The sequence below is a fragment of the Dermacentor andersoni genome, chromosome 9 (genome assembly GCF_023375885.2).
Source record: "Dermacentor andersoni chromosome 9, qqDerAnde1_hic_scaffold, whole genome shotgun sequence".
In the NCBI taxonomy this organism is placed as follows: Eukaryota; Metazoa; Arthropoda; class Arachnida; order Ixodida; family Ixodidae; genus Dermacentor; species Dermacentor andersoni.
This window is the reverse complement of record NC_092822.1, coordinates 136,020,001-136,045,824: the sequence shown is the minus strand read 5'-3', so window position 1 is coordinate 136,045,824 and position 25,824 is coordinate 136,020,001.

Here is a 25,824-nt window from a genome sequence, read left to right as displayed (position 1 = left end):
GAGTGTGTTGCGCAGTCGAAGGTGCTTGCGGATTACCTCTGCTGGAGCCAGCAGCGATCGCAGATGGATATCGTAACGACACCGCAGCACTCACATTTGGCAGGTGAGGGCTCTTGTGTGCAGTTATAAAATCAGATTTCGAACGGAGAGAGGTGTTGGAACTGTTGAGTGCGCAGTGCTTGTGATGAAGAAATGCCATTGCACTGGGTCCAGAAGAGCGAGCGATTCTCGGACGCTGATCGTGTTTACGATGCTGTGGCTCCGTTTCATCACCGATGACAGACCATCTCAAATGACTGCTGCAATACGCACTCCTCAGCATCGTCGTCCCCCTCGCCGCATCGACGCCTTGTGAGCAGCTACAGTGACGTGCCGATAATTATTTACTGTGCGTGACGCGCCACAATGCAGGCAATGAAACCGTGTTGTGCGGCCATCTCAGCCCGAGAAGATGTATGCATAAGCCAGCGACAGTCAACGCTTTGTTTTTGATAGTGGTGCTCAGTACATCACCGATGACAGTGCGTTGTGCGCGTTTTATGTCGGCGGTCAAGATTGTTGATGCCTCTCAGCTCGACACCGCGTCGCTGTTGCCGGAAGATAAGTTGGGCGTGGCCCAACTGTAGCGGGTGCGCGCACAAGAGTTACATGCCTCGCGCGGGGCGTGACCTCTGGTTTTGATTGACAGGCGAACTCGTGCTAAACTCGTACATCGCGAAACCCCCTCCGAGTTCAACTCGGAAACATGGCGGCGGCAGCAGCAGCCTGTTTCATTGCATCCAGCGGCAGCAAGCGTCAGTATGACCGTCCGGACCCGTTCACCTACATGACCGACGGGGATTTTCAGCGTCATTTTCGCCTCTCGAAGACATCAGAGCTAGGCGAAGACTCGTCTGCGGAGTAAGCCTGGCGGGCTTCATTCGCTCACCGTCGTAGAGCAAGTCATCTGTGCGCTCCGTTCCTACGAGACTGGGAGTTTTCAGAGAAGCGTCGGCGCCGAGCGTTACATTGGACGCCATCAAACTACTGTTAGCCACTGTGTCAGAGATGTGTCTGACGCGCTTATCGATGCGGCAGTGCGTAAGCGGTGGCTAGCTTTCCCGAATACTGCGGCTGAGCGGGCATATATAAAAGAATGCTTCCTACTTCGTGGGAACATTACGAACGTAGTCGGGTGTGTCGACGGAACGTACGTAGGAATTAAGGCGCCTTCAATGTCAGCGTTACTGTGATTAACATTGAAGCAATGTTTAGACACGCCATATTGCCAAATTTGTCACTTCTGTGTAGCCGACTTAAATTTTGTGTTAGCGACATCTCACATGCGGCTGCTTATGATACTGATTTTTTCGCTGGTTGATGACTTTTTCCCAATTGTTCTACTTGTCTGTCAGGGTGCCTTCCAAATGGCTCACTTTCTTGGGAAAGAGGTTAATTAAGTATAAATAGATAAATGGATATCACAAATTGTGTGAAGTAACCTATGAATCCTAATCTCATAAAGAACTTGGGGTTCTTCATTGGTGAAGTTAGTATGCACAATGCTGAATTTTGGTCATGCGTAATCTATCGGCCGCACTATGAAACAGCGAGGCATTGCACAATTTGTTGCAGCGTGAGATGTGGATGTTGCGCCAAGCCGGTTGTGCCTGTGCGTTCGTGGCGAAATGAAAATGCATTGAGAATCTTAGTGTGTTGGCTTGCATGAAGAAAATACTTCAGATTGTTTGCTCTGTTCACCGTCGATGCATGTGCCAGAGGTTCAGTGTATCTTCTTTTTTTGGGGGGGCGGCGTTATTCTGGATGGATAAATTGTATATTTTCGTCTCATAATGGGGCTCCAATTCTTAAGCAGTAGAATAATGCACATCCAGTGCTCTGCAGAACTCTCTGTACGTGAAGATGTCATGAACCACCAAGGCAAAATTACATATCGGGAGAAATGGGGTGCAGATGCCAATGAAAAGTGGGTCTTTAACCCACCATGATAAAAATAAAAATTGCAGAGCAAATAGACCATTGTACCGCTTTAGAGCAATGAATACACAAAACGTGATATGCTCAAACGAGTAAACGCTTGCCGCAATGCCAAAGTAGGCTGAGCGACATGCAGCGTATATTGGCATTGAACATGTCTCGTAACCGTTATTTTTATTGTAAGCCCTCGCTGTCACACCTTTCCCTCCGACACTCCCTTTACTGAAACGTGGCACTGTCTTTCCATTGGTGTCATGATGATAATGGTAATGGCAGCAGCAAAGCTGGTTAATGCTTGCCCCTTTGATTCCTGTGAGTTTAGTGGTAAAGAATATGGCACGTGCATACATACACCTGTGCTGCAAAATTTAACATTTGTGATTTTTTGGAGAGCTAATTTGTGTTGGGAAATTTCAAAGATGTGCACCATTGTGGCCTAATAACTAGAGCATTGGTGATGTTGAAGACTGGGTGTATTGGTATAGTAGCTTGAAGTTTAATTGCCCAACAATTTGACGGGACACAAAGAAGAGAAATACACACAGCAGAATGCTTTGCTGTGTGTGTTACTCTTCTTTGTGTGCCGTTGAATTGTTGTGCGATCCAACTTCAAATAGAGAATTGGGCTTCCTTGGTGCAGGACCGAGGAAGTGTGAGCTATTCGACAACATGCCAGTGCGTTGCCACACAATTATGGAAGTCGGAAGGTTTGCAAACAAAGCTTTGCTTTCATATCCACCTGCTCATGTTATACAAGCACTGATTGAAAGAACCATCATACAAAAATAATGGTGAAATCAATGGCCTGTGAAAAGTGTAATTTGTATATTGACACTGTTGACATAATAGGTGCCATACCGGCCTCAAAATTGTACTGGGCAGAGCAGTTTGTTTCCTATGTGAAGCGCAACCTCCCATTACATGCTGTGCAGACAACCAAGCTCAGTTTGTTTTGACGTGCTACACAACATTCACTGTAATCTGTTTTTGATTCTAAAGAAGTGCCAAGCACCACCTCTTTTTCAAGGACGTCATGGGAATATTTGGTGAGACCTTTTGCAGCCCCTCATAATGGAAGTGTGGCCAGCCAGCTTTGCTTGGATGCCTTTATAGATTTCTGCTCCTGATCATTGTGTGCTATCAAGTTGCAGAAGTCTATGCAACTGGTGCAAGGCATTAATTACGTGTTTCTATAGTCGGATACAACTTTAGGAGGCTGCGGAATCTGCACTTTAAGGCAGGTGAACACAAGCCTGCACCAATGGGCACGCACTCTAGACTGACATTGTGCCGCCGGACAGACTAATACCTGCTCGTTGGAGAGGGACTATTTCTTTAGACGTGGAGGCAATCGGCTGCTGCGCTTTGGTCATCTGGGCGGGGCCTCTCCTGTCTTCTGAAGTATTTGCCGACTGTAAAGGATGCTGCTTTTCATACAACACAAAAGGACAAAGTGTACAATTATTTGGCCTATGAAATGAATACATCAGAAGTGTGCTATACAAGGGCTTAAGATGTGTGAAATATAGTACATGCAATTATAAGACAATGTTAAAAATATGTGGTATCGAACATGCATGTAATGGCACATTTGAATCGGGGTGTGTTGCAGTCATATGCACAGTCTAAAGGTGATAGCATTATTAAGCTCCTGCTGTTTCCTGTCTTGATTGTGAATTACACACACCGTTCATCTTGTGGCTAATCAACACGCACTGTATTCTTGCACATAGAACAAACAGCACAATGACGTGTATGCTGCATTAGTGTATTTTTTATTTACATGGTCCAAGAGTGGCACAGGTTGTCTTACGTTTTTGCCTATTTTGAAGGGACACCAATGCATGTTACAAGTCTCCTAATATGCACAGCACAATGTTTACTGCAATAATTTTATTCATGTTCTTGAATAATAAACAAAATATTAAACTGAAAGCTCCTTTATAAGGTGCCTTCTGTGGGCTCGACAGGAGAGAAGTGAGGGCACCGGTACTACTGTTGCAGAGCAGCCCTCTGGACCTCTGCCACACTTTCAAGAGCATGTGCCTGGCGCTCGCCTACTGCCACCAGGCGGTTGAGTGCCTCCAGCAGCAGAATGTTTTGCTGCAAAAAAGTGTATTGGAATGAATCAGCCGCGTACAAATCATAATTTACTAAGAAAAATGCTCGTTGCACTATTAGTACTAAGTGCCCTTAACTGTGGAAACCTCTAGTGTAGTATGCATAATTAAACAATGCGTTGCGACAACGTTGCTTTATTTTTCATAACTGGGGTTTTCTTTTTCAGAGCCCATTGTCATGTTGATTAATGTGCCAGCAGCTAAGGTGGCCCCGCACCTTCACGAGTCTCTACTGTCAGCACCACAAACCTATTTTTGTTCGCTGCAAAACAAATGCCTCACCCTACAATCCCGTCTTATACGAGCTGATTGCATCCTATGCCTACAAAATCATATTTTTGTCCCATTACGCAATTTTCTACCATCCTCGGCTGTAGTTCTCTCTCCTTGACATCCATTCTGTCGCGCTTATGTAATCACCTTTTATGAATTGGCAACAAGTGATCGATTACGTGCATGGCCTACCTGCCGATTCCTTTTTTTTTCTTAATGTCAACTAGCATATCAGTTGCCACGGTTTACTACGCCACTGTCTTCCTGCCTTAATGCTATCTCCAACAATTTTTGTTACTTCGCTTTCTGCACAGTCATTGACATCTCAAGTTTCTTTGTTGGCCTCTAGGTTTATGTCCCATATTGCATAACCGGTAGAATGCAATGATTCTAAACTTTTTTCAAGGATATCGGTAACGTGGCGATCACGATTCGGTAATGCCTTCCATGTGCTGTTCAACCCATGAAATTTTTGTATAACTTTCCTGCTTTTTATCAGTACCTGCTACTGATATTTCACCTGGATAAAGATACTCTTCCATAAATTTTGCGGGCTTAATGTCACTCATGAATTTCTGTTATCTCACCAAGTTAGTGAAGGTTACCTTCATCTTTTCCATATTTTCGCGGGCCCACTTGCATGTAGAAGCACGAACACTCATTGGTTCTCACTGCCTTCTTTAAACTGCTGGACATTCAGTTCGTTACAACGAAAGCGACTTAATCCGTGCACTCTTATTATGCTAAATATGAAACAGTAGAAATATACTTATCTGCAGTCCGTCGATGTCTCCTTCACTGTGTTGGTAGCGAGATCCATCGTCGGCAGCACCTCCTTGTCGCATCGTAGCTATATAGGATGTCTGCCTTTTGCCCACACTGTAATGTTCGTGACGCTCGCAGTCACGCAGAGTGGAGAAACTCAGCGCACTCGCAGAAGCAGCACCGGAGAAGTTGTTTCTTCAGCACTGCTCCGTAAACAGTAGGTGCGCGTTGCGATCTGTAAAATCGCCGAAGCTATTGGCAGTCTTTCGGGGTCCACGGAAAGATTGCTCACGGAGGAACAGAACTATCCAAGAAATAGTGGTCATCGTCGAGCCTGATCACTACGTCGCGCACTGCAAGCTCGTTGTACGAGTTTGTTTACACTGGGCGCCTCCGATGCTTAGCCGCCATGCTCGCCCGGTGAATGGATGTGATGGCACCACCACAGCGTTCCCTTGTGGTATAATGCTAAGCGTACTAAATTACAAATTAGTCTAATGCACATTCAGTGTACATGTTGTAAGCTTTAAAATGCTTCTAAACCACGTTAAACTATCTAATAATATTGTACTAAATGCGTTTGTTTTATAACTCGCTTGTGCATGTAATGCACTCGGTGGAACGACAAACAAGTGAAAGAAGGCACGACCATGCACCGACGGTATGATCACGTGAGCCCCAGTTTTTCGACCGCCCAGAAGGCAACGCCCAAGGAATGATAGCCAGCCAGAGTGAATCTAGATAAACCAATGAAACTGGAGGCTTGTCGAAAGATAAACTGTGTCTCGGTACCATTCGTGCTTTCATCTTGGGGTGTCGCCAGAGCTCGTGAAGATCCCGAGTTTCGCCAAACTCGGCGCATCCTGCATAGCACCCCAGGTGGTCATTCTTTGGTCAGCAACAAGTCGCCTCAGTCCGTTACTTCAAACACGATACATCGACTATCAACTGAAAAGAGCACTGCGGCGAAAAGAAGAAAGAAGATACAAAACTCATCTGCGCAAACTCTGGAATGGTATCACCACGTGTCAGTCGGGTACATGTGGCGGTCTACGGGACAGATGGCTGTTAAAGAACTTGATCTCTTTCTTATGTAAAGTAATCGAAGGCTGACTCACGCACGCACTTCCACCTTTATAGATATGCCCTGCCTCTACCATAAGACGCGTATCTTCATTCTTGTGCCTGCACAATATCGCGCATTCATCTAACACTGGCTTGCAGTTACAATCTTGGCAATGTAGGGAAATATTAGAAGGCGATCCACTAGTCAAAGACATTTTATGTTCCATTAGCCTCTGATTGATACACCGCCCCGGTTTTCCTACGTAGAACCACGTAGAAAGTGGTAAAAAACGTAATTGCGATGTCGTGCCTTAAGTCTTGGCTCACCAGATCCTGCACGTACAAGATGAGCGCCAGATTTAATGTACAGGTCCGGCGCCCATTAGAAGCATGTCATCCTAGCGCAGCAGTGGCCACTGTGGCTGAACGCCTAAAGAAGTCGGTTTCGAGGGGGACGGACGTGATTACAGAAAGCAGTTATAGCAAAACAAAAACAAAAATAGTAGTGGCTATTCCGTATATTCATTCAGTATCGCCAGGCTTAAAAAAGTTGCAAGTAGATATGATGTTAATGTTGCTTTCACTGCTCCCAATAAGCTAGATGAGATATGCGCGGCCGTGCAGAGGAAAAAGGAAAAAAGTGAGCAGATACTTTTCCTGTGAAGCACAATAAGAACAACAGTTTTACTGACTGTCGTATGAGTGTGGTTTATAAAGTTCCCTTAAGCTGTGGCCAGTTCCACGAAGGCAAACGGGGCGGTGTGTCAATCAGAGGCTAATGGAACCTAAAAGGTCGTTAACCGGTGGATCGCCTTCTAATCTTTCCCTACATTGCCAAGATTGCAACTGCACACCAGATTTAGATGAATGCGCGATAGTGTGCAGGCACAAGAATGAAGATACGCGTCTTATGGTAGAGGCATGACATGTCTATAAAGGTGGAAGTGCGTGCGTGGGCCAGCCGCCGGTTACTATACATAAGGAAGAGATGAAGTGCCTTAACAGCTATCTCTCACGTAGACCGGCACATGTACCCGACTGACACGTGGTGATACCATTCCAGAGCTTGCACATATGAGTTTTGTGTCTTCTTTGTTCTTTTCGCCTCAGTGCTTCCTTCAGTTGATAGTCGGCGTTCGTGTTGTCCACTTCTATTCTCTTGTGTCCTGTCTGCACGCCTCACATTTCTTTGCATAATGAATCCTTACCAACTAGCTCAGCTTTCTGTCGTTCTAAGCTTCATTTCTAGTACTCTGAGCCCTTTTCCATGTTCCGCTACTTATCTGCACAATCCTGCTTCGTTAGATTCCTTAATTGCGATATGTATCTTCCGCGCTACCACCATGTCGTGGTTTACTCGTAATCATGTCGTCCCATTGGAAGATCAAATGATGTGCCGCTTCCTTCAACCATCAACTGGACATGGAAGGAGGATTGGAGCTATTCCTTGCGCTGAATGATGGCGCCAAGTTACGTTCTACCAGGAGTGTCTAAAGGTGCGTTGCGAGGCCCTTGGAGACGGTCGTCATTGGAAAGGCCTTTACGCCGTATGGAACAGGTTAGCCAAGCGAATACGCGGACTTACTGTGGAGGATGAAAATTCCCGAGTTTCAACAAAGAAAGAGGAAACACCTTTCTCGTAATCCACCGTCAAATAACGTACTGGTTCTTGGATGCGCCATCGTAAGTGATACCCATAGTGAAACCCTTGCTTTAGGTCCCAAGCACTGTTTTAAGGCTAACATAAAACTCGTGGACGTTTTAAGCATACCGCGCTGTATAACCAGGTTCGTCGCGGGAGAAGAACGCTCGCGCTGTATTTCAGATTGCATTGCAAGCATTAATCAGTCAATTTCTCATTTTAAGACGTCTGACCCTGTCCGACCGTTAGTTAATTACCTTGTCGAGCATAAACTTAGACCACTAATATCTGACAAGGAAGGTTATTTCGTAATTATGGTAGTTGACATCTTTTCAGAAAAACCGATTTCAGCCATACAAAAACATTAACAGCCAGTAAAACTCAAGCCCTCGGCAGTTAAGCAACGTGCGGTTGACCGCCTGTCAAGACATAATCTTGATAGGGTTGTCTCTAACGTAAAGAAAGCAAAATCTCTTACCTTAGAACTATTTTTCTCGTCGAAGACCCATGTGCGAGAAAAAACTTTTCGTGCTTTAGTGTCAGAGAAAGGTACGTGGCAGGTCTGTGTCGCCAGTTACCTGCAGAACTGCTTAACTTCACTAGTTTTTTCAGACCCCTTTCGCTTGCGTAATTCTCAGGCACTAGTTCAGTATTTGAGAGAGGAAAATACTGGTGAGTGTACGGCTTTTAGTATGGATATCGAAGACCTGTATTACCCCTTGCCGCATGACGAGTTGCTAAAATCCGTAAATGAGTACATTAAAGAACAAGTGCGAGAGTCGGCTTTCATTGACAGATGCAGTGTTTCCACGGGAGCTTTTCTAGAAATTCTTTCAATGTACTTAAAGTCGACGCTGATTGGGTGGAGAAATGACGTGTTTCTGCAGAAATCAGGAATTTGTATTGGCTCGAAAGTTGCCCCTTTTCTTAGTGATATTTACCTGAATAAGGTTGACAGCTGCTTAGAGAAAGCCTTAGGTGATTGCGCTGTCAAGATATTTCGTTACATTAACGATTACCAGATTTTCTGCAATGGGGAAGAATTTGATTCCGCTGCTACCTCAGTAAGTGAGCAATTTAAACTTTAAGGAGGAGGATTAAAATTTACCAAGGAATTTCCTCAGCGACGCGTAATTCAGTTTCTAGACATTTCCTTGGTCTTCTAACAAAATCACGTTTGCTGGCAGTACTCCCCAAGCTCTTCAAAGCCGGTGCTAAATTTTCAATCGAAGCATTCCAACGTAGTAAAAAACAGAATTACCATGTCGTGCCTTAAGTCTTCGCTCACCAGATCCTGCATGCACAAAATGAGCGCCAGTTTTAATGGACAGGTCCGGCGCCTATTAGAAGCAGGTTATCCTAGCGCAGCAGTGGCCACTGTGGCTGAACGCCTAAAGAATTTGGTTTCGAGGGGGACGGACGTGATTACAGAAAGCAGTAATAGCAGGAAAAGAGTAGTGGCTATTCCGTACATTCGTTCGGTATCGCACAGGCTTAAAGAAGTTGCAAGTAGATATGATGTTAATGTTGCTTTCACTGATCCCAATAAGCTAGGTAAGATATGCGCTGCCGTGCAGAGGAAAAAGCAGCAGATAAAAGGCAAGAAAAGAGCAGATATTTGACCTGTCAAGCACAATAAGAACAACAGTTTTACTGACTGTCGTATGGGTGTTGTTTATAAAATTCCCCTTAGCTGTGGCCAGTTGTACTTAGGGCTGACGGGACGGTGTATCAATCAGAGGCTAATGGAACATAAAAGGTCGTTAACCGGTGGGTCGCCTTCTAATCTTTCTCCACATTGCCAAGATTGTCATTGCACGCCAGAGTTAGATGAATGCGCGATATTGTACAGGCACAAGAATGAAGATACACGTCTTATGGTAGAGGCATGGCATATCTATAATGGTGGAAGTGCGTGCGTGAGTCAGCCTTCGATTACTTCACATAAGAACGAGATCAAGTGCCTTAACAGCTATCTCTCACGTAGAGCGGCACATATACCCTACTGACACGTGGTGATACCATTCCAAAGCTTGCGCAGCTGAGTTTTGTGCCTGCTTTCTTCTGTTCGCCTTAGTCCTCTCTTCATTTGATTGCCGGCGTTCGTGTTGTCCACTGCTCTTCTCTTGTGTGCTGTCTGCACGCCTTACCTTTTTTGCATAATGAACCCCACCAACTAGCTCAGCTTTCCGTCGCTCTCTCTCTCTCTCTCTCTCTCTCTCTATATATATATATATATATATATATATATATATTTGCAGACGGCGCCGACGATGGGAGCACTAACGACTCCGCCTAGTGGGTCCGAGTGAGATTGGGTGATGACGACGAAGACGTGTCTCTGCTGTGTTTGTTTTTGAACAGATTGTCCTGTTGTTCGTGAAGAACGTCTCCCTGTGTTCTATCCGCGTTGTACCACGACACTGGTGGAGGTGCGCGGTACTTACCGCGTCTGATGCGTCGGAGTCCTTCTGGGAGTCGTTCATCTAGCCCGGACGTACTGTCACCAGTTACAACTACCGTGCATCGCTTTAGTCTTCGACTGCTAGGCCTTGCCCCGGAGTTCTCCACTTTTCAACCACCTCTCTCCAGGAGCTGCACACATCTCGCAATGGTCGAAATCAGTGCACCACAAGAACCCTAAAGCAGTCGGTTTCCCAGTCCACAACAGGTAACATTTCTGCATCCGCTGGTTCCCGATCGCTATGGCGGTGAAGTCTTCGAAGACATTGAAGACGACGATGGTATGAACGACAAGTATGAACGCGTCGCACAGATTAATCAGTGGACTGAGCAGCAAAAGCTCTCCCACGTTTATTTCGCCCTTGACGAAAGTGGCCGTACTTCGTTAGAGAACCGCGATGGTAGCCTCACGAGCTGGCATGACTTTCGACAGAAGATCACGGATACTTTTGCGAGTGCCGACCGACGCGACCGCGCCCAGCAAATGATGGAGGTACGCTTGCAACAACCTATTGAGTGGGTCACAATGTTCGCCGAGGACATGTCCCACCTCTTTCGTAGAGCCGACCCGAACATGACCGAAGATAGGAAGTTGCGCTACCTCATGCGAGGTGTAAAAGAGCAGTTGTTCGCGGGGCTTGTGCGCAATTCGCCAGTCACTGTCGTTGAGTTTATCAAAGAGGCTGCGGCTATTGAGTGGGCCCTTGATCAAAGATGCAGGCAATACGATCGACTGCTCACCAGCATTACAATCAATGCCGCCCAGTGACTGCCGAGTATCAGAACTCCTTGCGTGAGTTGGTCAGAGAGCTCATCAGAGAGGAAATTCAAAAGATTCTGACACCGACACTAGATAGACCCGTCGCGTCCATCGCCGAAGTGGTGCGTGACGAAATCCGCCAAGGTGTTTCCGGTAACCGATCTTCGAGACCACCAGCGACCCCTGAGTTACGCCGCCGCTGTCTGATGTCCACCACCGGTTGCGACCACATCGCCGTACCACGAGCCTCCGTCAGCCGCTCCTTGGTCGCCGCCGCAAGAGGAGGCTTCGAAACGCGCAGCCGTTATGCCGCTTCAATCATACCGCCAACCGTCGTTCGCCGCGTCTTGGTCACCGCCGCAAAACGACGCTACGGGACGGCCGCAACTTCGGAGAACCGACGTATGGCGCACTGTCGATAGGCGCCCACTCTGTTTTCACTGCGGAGGCGCCGGCCATATTTCGCGGCATTGCTGGCATCGTGACACATCATTTCGACCTCTTCGTCCGTGGTCCTATGGTCGACGTGCAAATGACGACGCCATGCTACGCTGCGACGACGCTGCTTTTCAGGGACCCCCAATAGCGCACCCGAGTGACGAATCCGTGCCCAATGATCGGTCCGATTTCGGCCGTTGGTCGCACTCTCCAACCCCTCCACGTCAGATGGCTTATTCTACTGCACGTACTTTTGCGGAGCTCCGAGGACGAAGGTGGCCCAGCCCCCGTCGGGGAGACTGAAGGCGACGAGCTCTGGGGCAAGGTTGCAGGCCTGCCGCAAGACACTAAAAGGTCCCCAACATTCTCGCTGCAGAACGACGTGAAGCCGATAAACACTGAAGAAATTGTGAGCGCAGACATAGATGTTTTCCTGGATGGGCTGCCGGTGACTGCGTTAGTCGACACTGGTGCCGACTTCTCTACAATGAGTCAGGAACTCGTCCTCCGCCTGAAGAAAGTAATGACGCCATGGACGGACCTCACATAAGGACGGCAGGCGGCCAATTACTGATGCCTACTGGAAGATTAACATCGGGGATTCTTCTTTCGTGGCTGCTTTCATCGTCATTCCTGTATGCTGCAAAGATTTGATTATTGGAATGGACTTCCTAAAAGAATATGGCGCCGCAATTAACATCCCGGACCGCATGGTGACGTTGTATAAGAGCTCCGGCTTAGTCCATTGCTTATCGCCGCAACACAACTCCTTTCGTCTAACAGAAGACGACGTCGTCATCCCACCTCGATCATGTACCCTTGTTTCGGTAGCATGTGACGCACCGTTTCATTGCGAGGGAATTGCCGACCAAATAACCACGTTGTTGCTTACTCACGGTATCTCGGTCGCACGAGGAATCGTAAATGTCACCGGCGGGCGCACTAACTTATTACTAACCAATTTTAGCACAGACCGACGGTACCTTCCAAAGGGCACGGCTGTGGCTTATTTTGACGGCGTTGCGCATGTTCGTGGCTGCTGTGCACTACTCGAAGAAGCGCCTACGCAAGTCCCAGCTCCTGTACTTAACGTTAGCACTGCTTTGTTGCAGCACGAACGAGAGCGGCTTCTCACGCTATTGTCGAAGTTCAACGACTGCTTTGCGTCTACGTCCAGCGTTGGTCGGGCGCCTCTAACAAAGCACCGAATAATTACAGAGGATTCACCAAAATCCATATCGAGTGGCTCCTAGAGAACGTGAAGCCATACAACAACAAGTGACAAAAATGCTTGAAGATGACGTGATCCAACCATCAACGAATCCTTGGGCATCTCCTGTAGTTCTGGTCAAGAAAAAAGACGGCAGCTTGCGTTTCTGTGTGGACTACCGAAAGCTAAATAAGGTGTCAAAGAAAGACGTATACCCGCTTCCATGTATAGAAGATTCACTCGACAGGCTTCGGCAGGCACGTTATTTCTCTTCAATGGACTTAAAAAGCGGACATTGGCAAATCGAAGTAGACCCGACAGACCACGAAAAAAGTGCTTTCGAAACGCCAGATGACCTAAACGAATTTAAAGGCTTGCCTGCCCGTGCTACGTTCCAACGCCTGATGGATACTGTACTTTTGAGTCTGAAGTGGAAAACCTGCTTAGTGTATCTCGACGACGTCATCGTGTTCTCCGCAACGTTTAAAGAACACCTTGAACGGCTGGAAGCGGTTCTGCAGTCCATGCGATCCGCCGGCCTCACCCTGAAGCCGCAGAAGTGCCACTTTGGCTTCGCGCAACTGCAGTTTTTCGGTCACGTCGTCAGCCACGCAGGTGTCCGGCCGGATCCTGAAAAAATTGCAGCCGTCGCACAGTTTCCCGTACCATCCGATAAAAAGGCTGTGAGGCGCTTCCTCGGCCTCTGTGCCTATCACCGGCGGTTTATTGAAGATTTTGCGGGCGTGGCGTCGCCGTTAACTCGGCGGACGAGAGACGACGTTGCTTTCGTATGGGGTGACGAAAAGCAAGGTGCATTCAACGACTTGCGGCAACGTCTCCAGACACCTCCAGTGCTTGCTCACTTTTATGAGGCCGCTCCTACAATGCTCCACACTGATGCCAGCAATGTTGGCTTGGGAGCTGTTCTTGTGCAGCGCTAAGAGGACACAAAAAGAGTGCTTGCCTATGCAAGTAGAACACTCTCACGTACAGAGGCTAATTACTCCACAACTGAGAAAGAATGCCTCGCCGTGGTATGGGCGGTTATGAAATTTCGCCCATATTTGTATGGCCGCCACTTCACAGTTATCAGCGACCACCATTAGCTATGTTGGCTGACAAACCTTCAAGATCCTTTGGACGACTGGCGCGTTGGAGCCTAAGGCTGCAAGAGTTTGACATGACTGTCACGTACAAGTCGGGGAAACGACATACGGATGCTGACTGCTTGTCTCGATCGCCGATAGAGTCACCTGCTCCGCCCGAAGAAGAAGACTCAGCATTTCTTTGTGTTATGGACACATCCACATCTCGCAACAACAACGGGACGACCCTGAGTTGCTTGAACTAATCAGTTACTTGGAGGGAAGATCTGCGAAACCACCTAGAGTTTTCGCAAGAGGACTGTTGTCGTTTTGTTTACGGGCCAAGGTCCTTTACAAAAAAAAAAAAAAATGGCAGAGGCTTAGCTTGGCTAAGCCTTGTGGATTGCGAAAGCAATCTTCTGTTCAGGTTGTAGAGTTCCATACTGCTCATCGAACGTCTAGATTCAGTCTCGTCGCCATTTAAAGCATCCATAAGGCTTGCTGTTGAACGATCAGGTGTCGTCAAAGTCGCGTCAGCATTGAGAGCATGTATGATACTTGTAGATGCACCCAGATCAAGAGATGTTGAACGCATTCGCCTGGCTGCATAATATGCACGCCGTTTAGCTAAACGTTGTTCCCGCTCTTCATCCGTTTCTTCCGCACGCCGCCGCTTCTTAGCTGAGGCACATCATTGCAGCTTCACCTTATACACATCATCCGACATACCGTGGAGGATTCACTGGGACGACTGCGACGAGCCGAGTTGGGGGGCCGCTTTTCCACAGCTGGCATGACGATGGATGGATGGATGGATATTATGAGCGTCCCCTTTGGAACGCGGCGGTGGGTTGCGCCACCAAGCTCTTGCTACTATACTGCCTAATATCCTACCTAGGTTAAACAATGAAGAAAAGGAAAAAAAAAAACACTCTGAACTACCACGCCCAAATTTTCTGATCCCCTATTGCGAAGTGTGCTTTTTACGTCTCCGTCTTTTGTCGTTTCCCTACTTTTCTTCCACCAATCCTCCAATCGCCTCATACTAATGTCTATTGCGGACCTGTTTGCTTTACCACTGCTCCCGCTGAACCCAAGGGCTTCAAGGAGGCCAGTGGTGCCTAAATCGACCGCTGGGTAGACGTCTTCACATTCTAATAAAACATGCTCCGTAGTTTCCTTAGCTTTACCGCAGCAAGCACATGCTTCTTCTTTCTTCTTATATCTCGCTTCATAGGTGCGTGTTCTAAGGCATCCCGATCTCGCTTCGAAAAGTAATGTGCTTCCGTTTTAGTTATTGTACATGGTTTTTTTCCTGATTTCGTTTTTTCCTCTTATGTAGTTACTCTTGGCAGGTTTCTTTTCCATTGCCGCCACCCATGAGATTAATTCAGCCTCTTTGACTTTCCGCTTGACCTTCTTTGTTTGCAAGTTTGACTTTCCCCTTGATCCATGTTTGCACGGATGGTTCCGTCTCGGAAAATTCGACGGGCGCCATCGTTATACCATCTCAATTGGTCGTCATAAAGTCTCAGACTTCACACGTAACGACATCTACAGGCTCCACATTGGCTGCTCTTCGCGTTGCTGTCGAATACATTGAAAAAGAAACGGCCAGCAAATGGGCAATAGCTTGTGATTCGAAAGCAGCCCTCCAGAGCTGTCGAGGTTTACGACGTGGCAATTATGAACAGCTGGTGTCTCAAATCAACGAAACTTCCCATTGCGCTTCCGAACGAGGACATGATATAATCTTTCATGGCTGCCGCGACATTGTGGCATCGTTGATAATTACCTCGCCAATGACGCTGCCCGACGTGCCCAGGATGGCTGAGCGACACTCCTTATACGTTTATCGAGAGTAGGTGCTGCAAGAGAGCTTCGCCATCTCGCTCGTACCATCACGTTAAGTTACTGGCATACACCACAGAACAATAAGTGTCGTTTATAGAGCCTCGACCCATCGCTTAAACTTAAATTACCACAAACGTTTCACGACGTGACGCAACACTGCTGTGTCGGCTGTTGGTAGGAGTAGCATTCACCAACTCTTGCAGCAGTCGTATTGGAATGGCGGACTCACCAATGTGCGCTAAGTGCAAATGTGAAGAGACCACCAGTCATCTTCTTTGCCACTGTTCTCGCTTTGATAACCAACGTCAGACTCATGCGTGCCTTGAATAGAGTGGATGACAGGCCATTTACAGAAGCGAAGATCTTGGGAGTCTGGCCTCACAGTTCTTTAGCCCAGAAAGCAGTTCGAGCGCTTCTTCACTACCTGAAGGCAACAGACTTGAGCACCCGTCTATAGAAATCCTACACCCAACTTTGTGCATGTGAAAGTGCGGTATAAATTCATGTTTTCTCTCTCTCTTTCACTCCACCATTCCCCTCCCCACGTGTAGTGTAGCAAACTGCACTCAGTTTGCTTTACCCCCCTGCCTTCCCTTCTCTCTCTCTCTCTCGTTCGAGTTTCCATTTAAGCTGTTAGCGAACACAGATTGATGAATATCGGGTTCTTTGATGCAGTTCCTTTCTTCCCAATCCACCACTCTCCAGTTTCAAAAGTTCCTGCTTTCTTAGTAATCTACGCGCACTCCTTTGGAAGCGTCCACTTATGCTCGAATATCCTTTTCTGTTTCGGGTTTTAGATCTCCAGTTCTCTAGGGGTTGAAGGAACCACTCCTAACCTTTTCAAATCTTAGTCATCTGATCACGAGCCACTAGAATCCATCTCCGGCATTCATTCAAACAAAATGGCAGCTAACATCGGTGTCTCACAAAGCTCCATTTTGTGTTCGCTGTTAATTTTTACTACAACGACAACAACGGCATACATCCTATACGCGGTCCTCTTTTCTCCTGGGCCTAAACACGACCATAATGCTGGTGTCCTAAATGTCACTGCATGGAGCGCTACAGAGAAACTTCTCATAAATCTTTTCAAAACTGAGTTCTCAATGTTTAATTGAGGGTACATAGTTGACACGCAAGTTATCCACTTTTATTAACCCCACGCTATTTATCTCTCCAACCATTGTTCGTTCCTTGGTGCCGAGCTTTATTCAAGCTTAAGATTTAACTTGCACATCCAAGAACTACAAAACATTTTAGGGAATTAGAATGCGACTCAAGGGTAGATGTTATTTACATTCTTTAATTTCTTGCAACACGTCCGAAATCAAGCCATCCGCATTCCTAACAAAAGTAATCGTGAATATCATGTTACTTACCGTACCATAGGCTCATCATACTCTGTATTGCTAACCTAGGTAAATTTTATCTTTATATATTTGCACATCGATCAACTAAATATAACCTTGTGAAGTTTTGTTCTTCCGCAAGAAATTTCTAACTGAAATGTTGCACGTTTTTTCTGAAGAAGAGTTTTTTTTTTAGTTACTGAGACCCCTAATAAATATGGTACCCAAAGAGTCGGTACTGTTTTAATTCATTCGTGGAGTTCCCTATCTTATGCTAGAAAATATGCTGTTTCTTTGTCGTCATATCAAAGACAGCTTCACAATTTATTTGTAACCAATAGCACGGTTTAATCATGCGTTAACTTGAGGGATAAACCCAGCTTTATCACTTTGCTTAGAATGTATTTTGTGTTTTTAAGTACTATTACTTTATCGCTATTTGTTAAATATGTCAACTGCTCGTTTTTTCTATGCAATATTTCCTTGTTCTGTAATTGTTTCTTTCTTTAGTAGTTTTGATTTTCTTTGCAACATATTTTTACAGGTAATCCTAGAGGCATCATCAGTTACCGACTACTTCATAAGCTATATATGAAATAAAAATTGAATTTCTACTTCTTGAAAGGCGCTAGCAGCAATTGTTCCTACGTACAACTCTAAATCGCCCTTTGTCCCTCCGCCGTTAATTTTCCACCCTAGCTATGCTTGTCTTGCACATTGACATCACGCTCTGTTTGCACTTTTAGATCACGCTCTGACATCACGCTCTGATTTTTTTTTCTTTATTTATACTGTCAGCCCATTCTTCAGGGCCATTACAGGAGTAGAGAAAAAAAAGACAACACAAGCAATATCAACACATCTGATTCAGGCAGAGCGTACAATACATCTGAATACAACGTTCAAAAAAGAAATTGCAGTGCATATACATTTTAATAAAGCAAGCAGAAAAATCAATCAATATCCCTTGAGGCATGTCAAATAAGAACATACACAGATTATAACAAAATCATAAAATCAGATGATTCACAGAGTCCGATTATTAACGCACCGCGCTCACGAAATAAATAACGGCATGCAAATTACTCAGAAAATTATTAAGAGGCAGACTGAACTACGAAATCGGGAAGCATGTTCCACTCTTTTATTGTTCTTGGAAAGAAGCTACATTTAAATGTGTCATTACGGGTTACAGGAAGGGGAATATACATACTGTGGCGATCTCTAGAAGATTCATTAATAGAAATTTCAAAATAGTTCGTCCTATTAATTTTTTATTTCATTATGGATAATAAGGAACAGGCACTTCAGCCTATCATACTTAGTCCTTAATTCTAAATTGGAAAGATCTGTAAGCTGACATAGTTTTGAAGGGGAGTGAAGTGTACCCTATTTGTTGAAGATGAATCGAGAAGCTGACCTCTGAATCCTTTCCAGTTTCTCACGGTTTCTTTCTGTGTAAGATCCCAGACAATTTTCGCGTACTCAATGATTCGTCTAACCAGTGTTCTTTAGGCGAAGTTTTTAACTTCAGAGGTTGCCCTGTGTATATTTCGCATTAGGCTTCAAAGCGCATTCGCCTTCTTTCTTACTTCCTCCACATGTCTATTCCAGCTTAGGTCACTTCTAAATAATAATCCCAAATACTTGTGCTCCTCTAGCTTTTTAAACTTGTTGCCTTGTCTACCATAAGGAAATTGCAGGATCTTTTTTTTAATGTAATAGACAAATTGGGTTCAAATCACCTGTTATGTTTCTTTTTCTTCCCCTTCTTTTTCTTTTTTTAATGTCTTTTCTTTTATTTTATCACTCTACGGGAACTCTCCTAAAAAATGATATATATCCTCAATTATGTATGGCCACACATGTGCAGGTCATAAATACCAGGTTCTCTAGCCGAGTGCCATCCGTGCGGTATAACCGAGCTCAGACTGGTCCACCTTGACTGATCAAATAAGGCACCACTGTATGGTAAATGAGGCGTACAACTCCTGCGGGACCCGCCGTGGTTACTCAGTGGCTATGGTGTTAGACTACTGCTGACCACGAGGTCGCGGGATCGGATCCCGGCCACGGCGGCCGCATTTCGATGGGGGCGAAATGCGAAAACACCCGTGTACTTAAATTTAGGTGCACTTTAAAGAACCCCAGGTGGTCGAAATTTCCGGAGTCCTCCACTACGGCGTGCCTCATAATCAGAAAGTGGTTTTGTCACGCAAAACCCCATAATTTATTTTTAATTTAACTCCTGCGGGGACGGTAGAGTATCCGCCTCCCGTGCAAGAGGACCGTGATTCAAATCCCGGTGCCGCGCAATTCTCCACCGGAAAAAAAAAAAAAACCGTGTGTTGAGAAAATTGCACAAACAGGCCTGCAGTGCGGCCTGATCCCGGTGACCAGAACCGGTAACGCACTCTCTCACCAGAGCAGGATTGGCCACCCTGGTGCAGTACTTGGCCACAACGTCCTATAGGAATACAACAATCAAACCCCGGCCCTCAGTCTCCAGCAGCCGCGAAGCTACTGACCACGGCGGCGGTCAGATCTGTGACGCAGCAGAGGGTGCTAAGAATACCTGGCTCCGGACGGGCCGCCATTGGAATCTGAACCTGGCAACGTTTAACGTTAGAACGTTATCTATAGTGAGGCGAGTCTAGCAGTGTTATTGGAGGAAATAGAGGGTAGTAAATGGGACATAATAGGGCTCAGTGAGGTTAGGAGGACAAAACAAGCATATACAGTGCTAAAAAGCGGGCACGTAATGTGCTACCGGGGCTTAGCGGAGAGACGAGAACTAGGAGTCGGATTCCTGATTAATAAGGAAATAGCTGGTAACATACAGGAATTCTATAGCATTAACGAGGGGGTGGCAGGTCTTGTTGTGAAACTTAATAAGAGGTACAAATTGAAGGTAGTACAAGTCTACGCCCCTACATCCAGTCATGATGACCAGGAAGTCGAAAGCTTTTATGAAGACGTGGAATCGGCGATGGGTAAAGTCAAAACAAAATACACTATACTGATGGGCGATTTCAATGCCAGGGTAGGCAAGAAGCAGGCTGGAGAAAAGTCAGTGGGGGAATATGGCATAGGCTCTAGGAATAGCAGAGGAGAGTTATTAGTAGAGTTTGCAGAACAGAATATTTTGCGGATAATGAATACCTTTTTCCGCAAGCGGGTTAGCCGAAAGTGGACGTGGAGGAGCCCGAATGGTGAGACTAGAAATGAAATCGACTTCATACTCTGCGCGAACCCTGGCATCATACAATATGTAGACGTGCTCGGCAAGGTGCGCTGCAGTGACCATAGGATGGTAAGAACTCGAATTAGCCTTGACTTCAGGAGGGAACGGAAGAAACTGGTACATAAGAAGCCAATCAATGAGTTAGCGGTAAGAGGGAAAATAGAGGAATTCCGGATCAAGCTACAAAACAGGTATTCGGCTTTAACCCAGGAAGAGGACCATAGTGTTGAAGCAATGAACGACAATCGTATGGGCATCATTAAGGAGTGCGCAATAGATGTGGGTGGTAACGCCGTTAAACAGGAAACCAGTAAGCTATCGCAGCAGATGAAAGATCTGATCAAGAAACGCCAATGTATGAAAGCCTCTAACCCTACAGCTAGAATAGAACTGGCAGAACTTTCTCAGTTAATCAACAAGCGTAAGAGAGCGGGCATAAGCAACTATAATATGGATAGAATCGAACAGGCTCTCAGGAACGGAGGAAGCCTAAAAGCAGTGAAGAAGAAACTAGGAATAGGCAAGAATCAGATGTGTGCGGTAAGAGACAAAGCCGGCAATATCGTTACTAAACTGGATGAGATAGTTCAAGTGGCTGAAGAGTTTTATAGAGATTTATACAGTACCAGTAACACCCACGACCATAAGGTGAAAGAGAATAGTCTAGAGGAACTTGAAATCTCACAAGTAACGCTGGAAGAGGTAAAGAACGCCTTGGGAGCTATGCAAAGGGGGAAGGCAGCTGGGGAGCGATCAGGTAACAGCCGATTTGTTGAAGGATGGTGGGAACACTGTCCTAGAAAAATTGGCCGCCCTATATACACAATGCCTCATGACCTCGAACGTACCGGAATCTTGGAAGAACGCTAACATAATCCTAATCCATAAGAAAGGCGACGCCAAAGACTTGAAAAATTATAGACCGATCAGCTTACTGTCTGTTGCCTACAAAGCATTTACTAAGGTAATCGCAAACAGAATCAGGAATACCTTAGACTTCTGTCAACCAAAGGACCAGGCAGGATTCCGTAAAGGCTACTCAACAATAGACCATATTCACACTATCAATCAGGTGATAGAGAAATGTGCGGAATATAACCAACCCTCATATATAGCCTTCATTGATTAGGAAAAAGCATTGGATTCAGTCGAAACCTCAGCAGTCATGGAGGCACTACGAAAGCAGTGTGTAGATAAGCCATATGTAAAGATACTGGAAGATATCTATAGCGGTTCCACAGCCACCGTAGTCCTCCACAAAGAAAGCTACAAAATCCCAATAAAGAAAGGCGGCAGACAGGGAGATACGATCTCTCCAATGCTATTCACAGCATGTTTACAGGAGGTATTCATAGACCTAGAGTGGGAAGAATTGGGGATAAAAGTTGATGGAGAATACCTTAGCAACTTGCGATTCGCTGGTGATATTGCCTTGCTTAGTAACTCAGGAGACCAATTGCAATGCATGTTCACTGACCTGAAGAGGCAAAGCAGAAGGGTGGGTCTGAAAATGAATCCACAGAAAACTAAAGTAATGTTTAACAATCTCGGAAGAGAACAGCAGTTTACGATAGGTAGCGAGGCACTGGATGTAGTAAGAGAATACATCTACTTAGGGCAGGTAGCGACCAGGGATCCGGATCATGAGACTGAAATAACCAGAAGAATAAGAATGGGCTCGGGTGCGTTTTGCAGGCATCCTCAAATCATGGACAGCAGATTGCCACTATCCCTCAAGAGGAAAGTGTAAAACAGCTGTGTGTTACCAGAACTCAGGTATGGGGCAGAAACCTGGAGGCTTACGAAAAGGGTTCTGCTGAAATTGAGGACGACGCAACGAGCTATGGAAAGAAGAATGATAGGTGTAACGTTAAGGGATAAGAAAAGCGCAGATTGGGTGAGGGAACAAACGCTGGTAAATGACATCTTAGTTGAAATCAAGAAAAAGAAATGGGCATGGGCCGGACATGTAATGAGGAGGGAAGATAACCGACGGTCATTAAGGGTTACGGACTGGATTCCAAGGGAAGGGAAGCGTAGTAGGGGGCGGCAGAAAGTTAGGTGGGCGGATGACATTAAGACGTTTGCAGGGACAACATGGCCACAATTAGTACATGACCGGGGTAGTTGGAGAAGTATGGGAGAGGCCTTTGCCCTGTAGTGGGCGTAACTAAGCTGATGATGATGATGATGATGATGAGACATACTCACTGATTTAGTTGGATTTATAACCATTTGCCAGTCAGAACACCATTTGATAATGTTTTCAAGGCTGCATTGCAATTTAATTCAGTCACTGGAAGATTTTATATGTTTATAAACAACACAGTTGTCAGCGAATAGTCTTATTGGAGCAGAAATGTGGTGTGGCAGGTCAATAATTAAAATAAGAAATAGAAGAGGTCCTAGGACACTTCCCTGGGGTACTCCAGATAGCACCGGTTAAAGACTGGACCTATGCGCGTTTATTTGAACGTACTGCTTTGTGAGGCGAGGATTCCTAAACACACTATTATTTTGAACAAAAATTTGGAGTGGGAAACTTTATCGAATGCTTTGGCAAAATCCAAATAAATGAGGTCCACCTGTCCACGGGAATTTACCGTTTGTGAAGTGTCATGAACAAATTCACCTAATTGTGTGATCGTAGATAGTCCTTTACGGAATCCATGCTGCACAAGGAATAACAAGTTATACATTTCAAGGAATTGTGACACGTGTTTGGATATGATGTGTACCAGGAGTTTAGAGCATGTACTTGTGAGGGAAATTGGTCGTTAATTGCTAATGTCCGAAGTTTTCTCGGTTTTATGAACAGGTACTAGTTTCGCTAGTTTTCATGTGGTAGGAAAAGAGCCATTCAATGCTGAGGAATTAAATATATTTGTAAGGAACTTCGACACCCATTCAGCATACCTCACTAAGAATTCATTAGGAATATTGTCTGGTCCAGGGATTTTTTAGTGTATAATATTGAGCAAAGGTTTAGAACATCTTCCTCAGTTATCTCAATATTCGAAATGGGAAGACGGGCAGAGAATTCGCATACGCTAAGCACTGCAACATCATCCTTTGTATAAACCGACGAAAAGAAAATATTGAATTGTTCAGCCCTTTCATCATCATTAATTTCGGGATTAGAACAGCACTGATGATTCGGCGGATGTCAATATCGCCAAAACTTAGCCGGGGCTTCTGCGAGGAATATCTTCAATGTTACATTGTAAAATTGGTCATTTGCCTCCTTAGTTAGCCGCTTCAATTCTTGCCTCATTCTTGGAATTGAAGTTTCATCATCCGTATACCTATTTTCAGAACACGTTTTCCGTTTTGCCTGAATGATTTTTCGGTTCAGCCAAGGATTTGTCTTTCTGCATTTTTTATTCTTCTTAGGAATAAATTTATCGGTGCATTAAGTTACTACTGTAGGAGAAATTCCATAAATCATCAGTGCTCACATCCGATTGATACAAGTAGATAAATTCATCAAAGGCGCTTTCGATACATTCTAAGACACTCACATCATCTGCGTGTTGAAAATTCGAAACTCTTTTCTTTGGTTTACCCAGTGAGGGGGATGGAGACATACTGAAAGTAGCTATTGGAGTCTTGTGGTCTGATATTGCGTCCTCTACATGGCAGTCCATCAAAAGCCCTACCAACCCATGCGACACTAAAATAGGATCCAAAATAGATGAAGTTGTATCACAAAGTCTGTTGTGTTCCCCTAAATTCGCTGTAAATTATAAGAGAACGCCAAGTCCAAAAGCTGTTCGCAACTAGCCACATCTACCTCCCTGGGTGAGCCTGAGCTCCAACTAATTCCCGGTAAGGTAAAGTCGCGCAGGTGAATAATATTGTCTCCTTCTAGAAAATTTCTTTCCATAAATTCCCTTAGGCTGTTCATTCCATCAAGTGAAGTATTTGAGACCCTATATACAACTCCAATGCACACTGTTCGATCAGAAAGTCTAGTTTTATCCATACAGCTTCGATACTATCCGATTGTTGGAGGGTAGTACACAATGTGCTTTGCTTAACTAATATGGCTACTCCTCCACCTCTTCCTCCTCGATTCCTTCTAAATGCTTTGTAAGCAATTGGCACAACTTCTGCGTCTGTGATATTGCTATGTAACCATGTCTCCGTTATGACAATAGCGTCAGGTTCATGTTCCAAGACCACAACTTCCAATGCATCGGTTTTGTTTATTATGCTCCACGCGTCTATGTTTTTAATCTTAAAGCCATCCTATTTACCTTGTTGGATTCAGTTGCCAGTTTCAATTACCTTCGAAATTTGGTACATCACCTTTTTATCCTCATCCCATCCATACAATATATTATTCATTTTCAGTTTATTAAAGACAAGTTTGGCCCTACGACCTTCTTCTCTTTCCTCGGCACACGAGCCCCACAGTTTCTTCCTAATTTCCACTACACGTTTGGAGTAATCTTCGCTAATGCTTATCTCTGTATCTTTAGGCTTGGTACAATTGCTTCAAATGTTTACTTTCTCACTTAAGTCCGTTTGCCGAAAGATAATTGGTCGGTTTCTACCAGGTGTTTCTTTCCGAGCCTGTGAATTCTTTCAATGCAGCTTACTTGCACTTTGAGGATGTCTCTGAAAACTTCTTCAGTGACTTTCTTCATCAGTGCTACATCGTTCTCCTGCGCGCCTTCTTGCATGCCTCTAATTATTAAATTATTTCTTCTGGAACGGTTGTCCAAATCATCAACCAGTCTAGACAGCAAGGCATTTTTCAGTAAGCTTAACCAATAGCACGGTTTAATCTTACGTTAATTTCAGAGATAAACCAATGTTTGTCGTTTTGTGATTAGGATTTATTTTGTGTTTTTAAGTACTATTACTTTATCTATATTTGTTTAATATGTCAACTGCTCGTTTGTCTCCGGCGATATTTCCTTGTGCTATAACTGTTGCTTATTTTAGTAGTTTTTTATTTTCTCTGCAATCCCTGGTCACCAGGGCATCGAGGGAAATGAGAGAGCCCATGAGGCGGCGCGCGCCCTTCTTTCCAACCGCGTCGTCTCCCGGGATCCTTCAGAAACCCTCACAACCAGCACAAGCAACACGACAAATGGCGCCCCGTATGACCCAGACAGAGCTGTGAGAGCAGCAGCCAACCGACGCAAGAGGGAACTCCGTGCGAGTGTGCCCTCAGACCCAGACCCACTTCCAGCGGGTCTTCCCAGGTCGGGGCAGGTGCTGCTACATAGGCTCCGTTCCGGCTTCGTCCTCACACCGGATGTGCTGGAACGGTGGCGACAGTACCGGCCACGCCGGGAAAGACGCCCTCCATCTCCGTCTCCCAACTCCCTTCCATCGCAGGAACCCGGCCATCCCACAGCCTCCGCGGACCAAGAAGCGCTCCAGACGCCACACAGGTGCCCTGACTGCGACACAGTCACGCGGCCATCCGCAGCCCATCTGTTTTGGGAGTGCCAGCGACACGCTCAACAGCGGGACCACCACCTGAGGGCGGTGCGAGTGTCGTCCTACGAGGAGTGGATTAGACCGGCAACTGGCTCGATGGATTCTGACAGGGCCATTCTGGA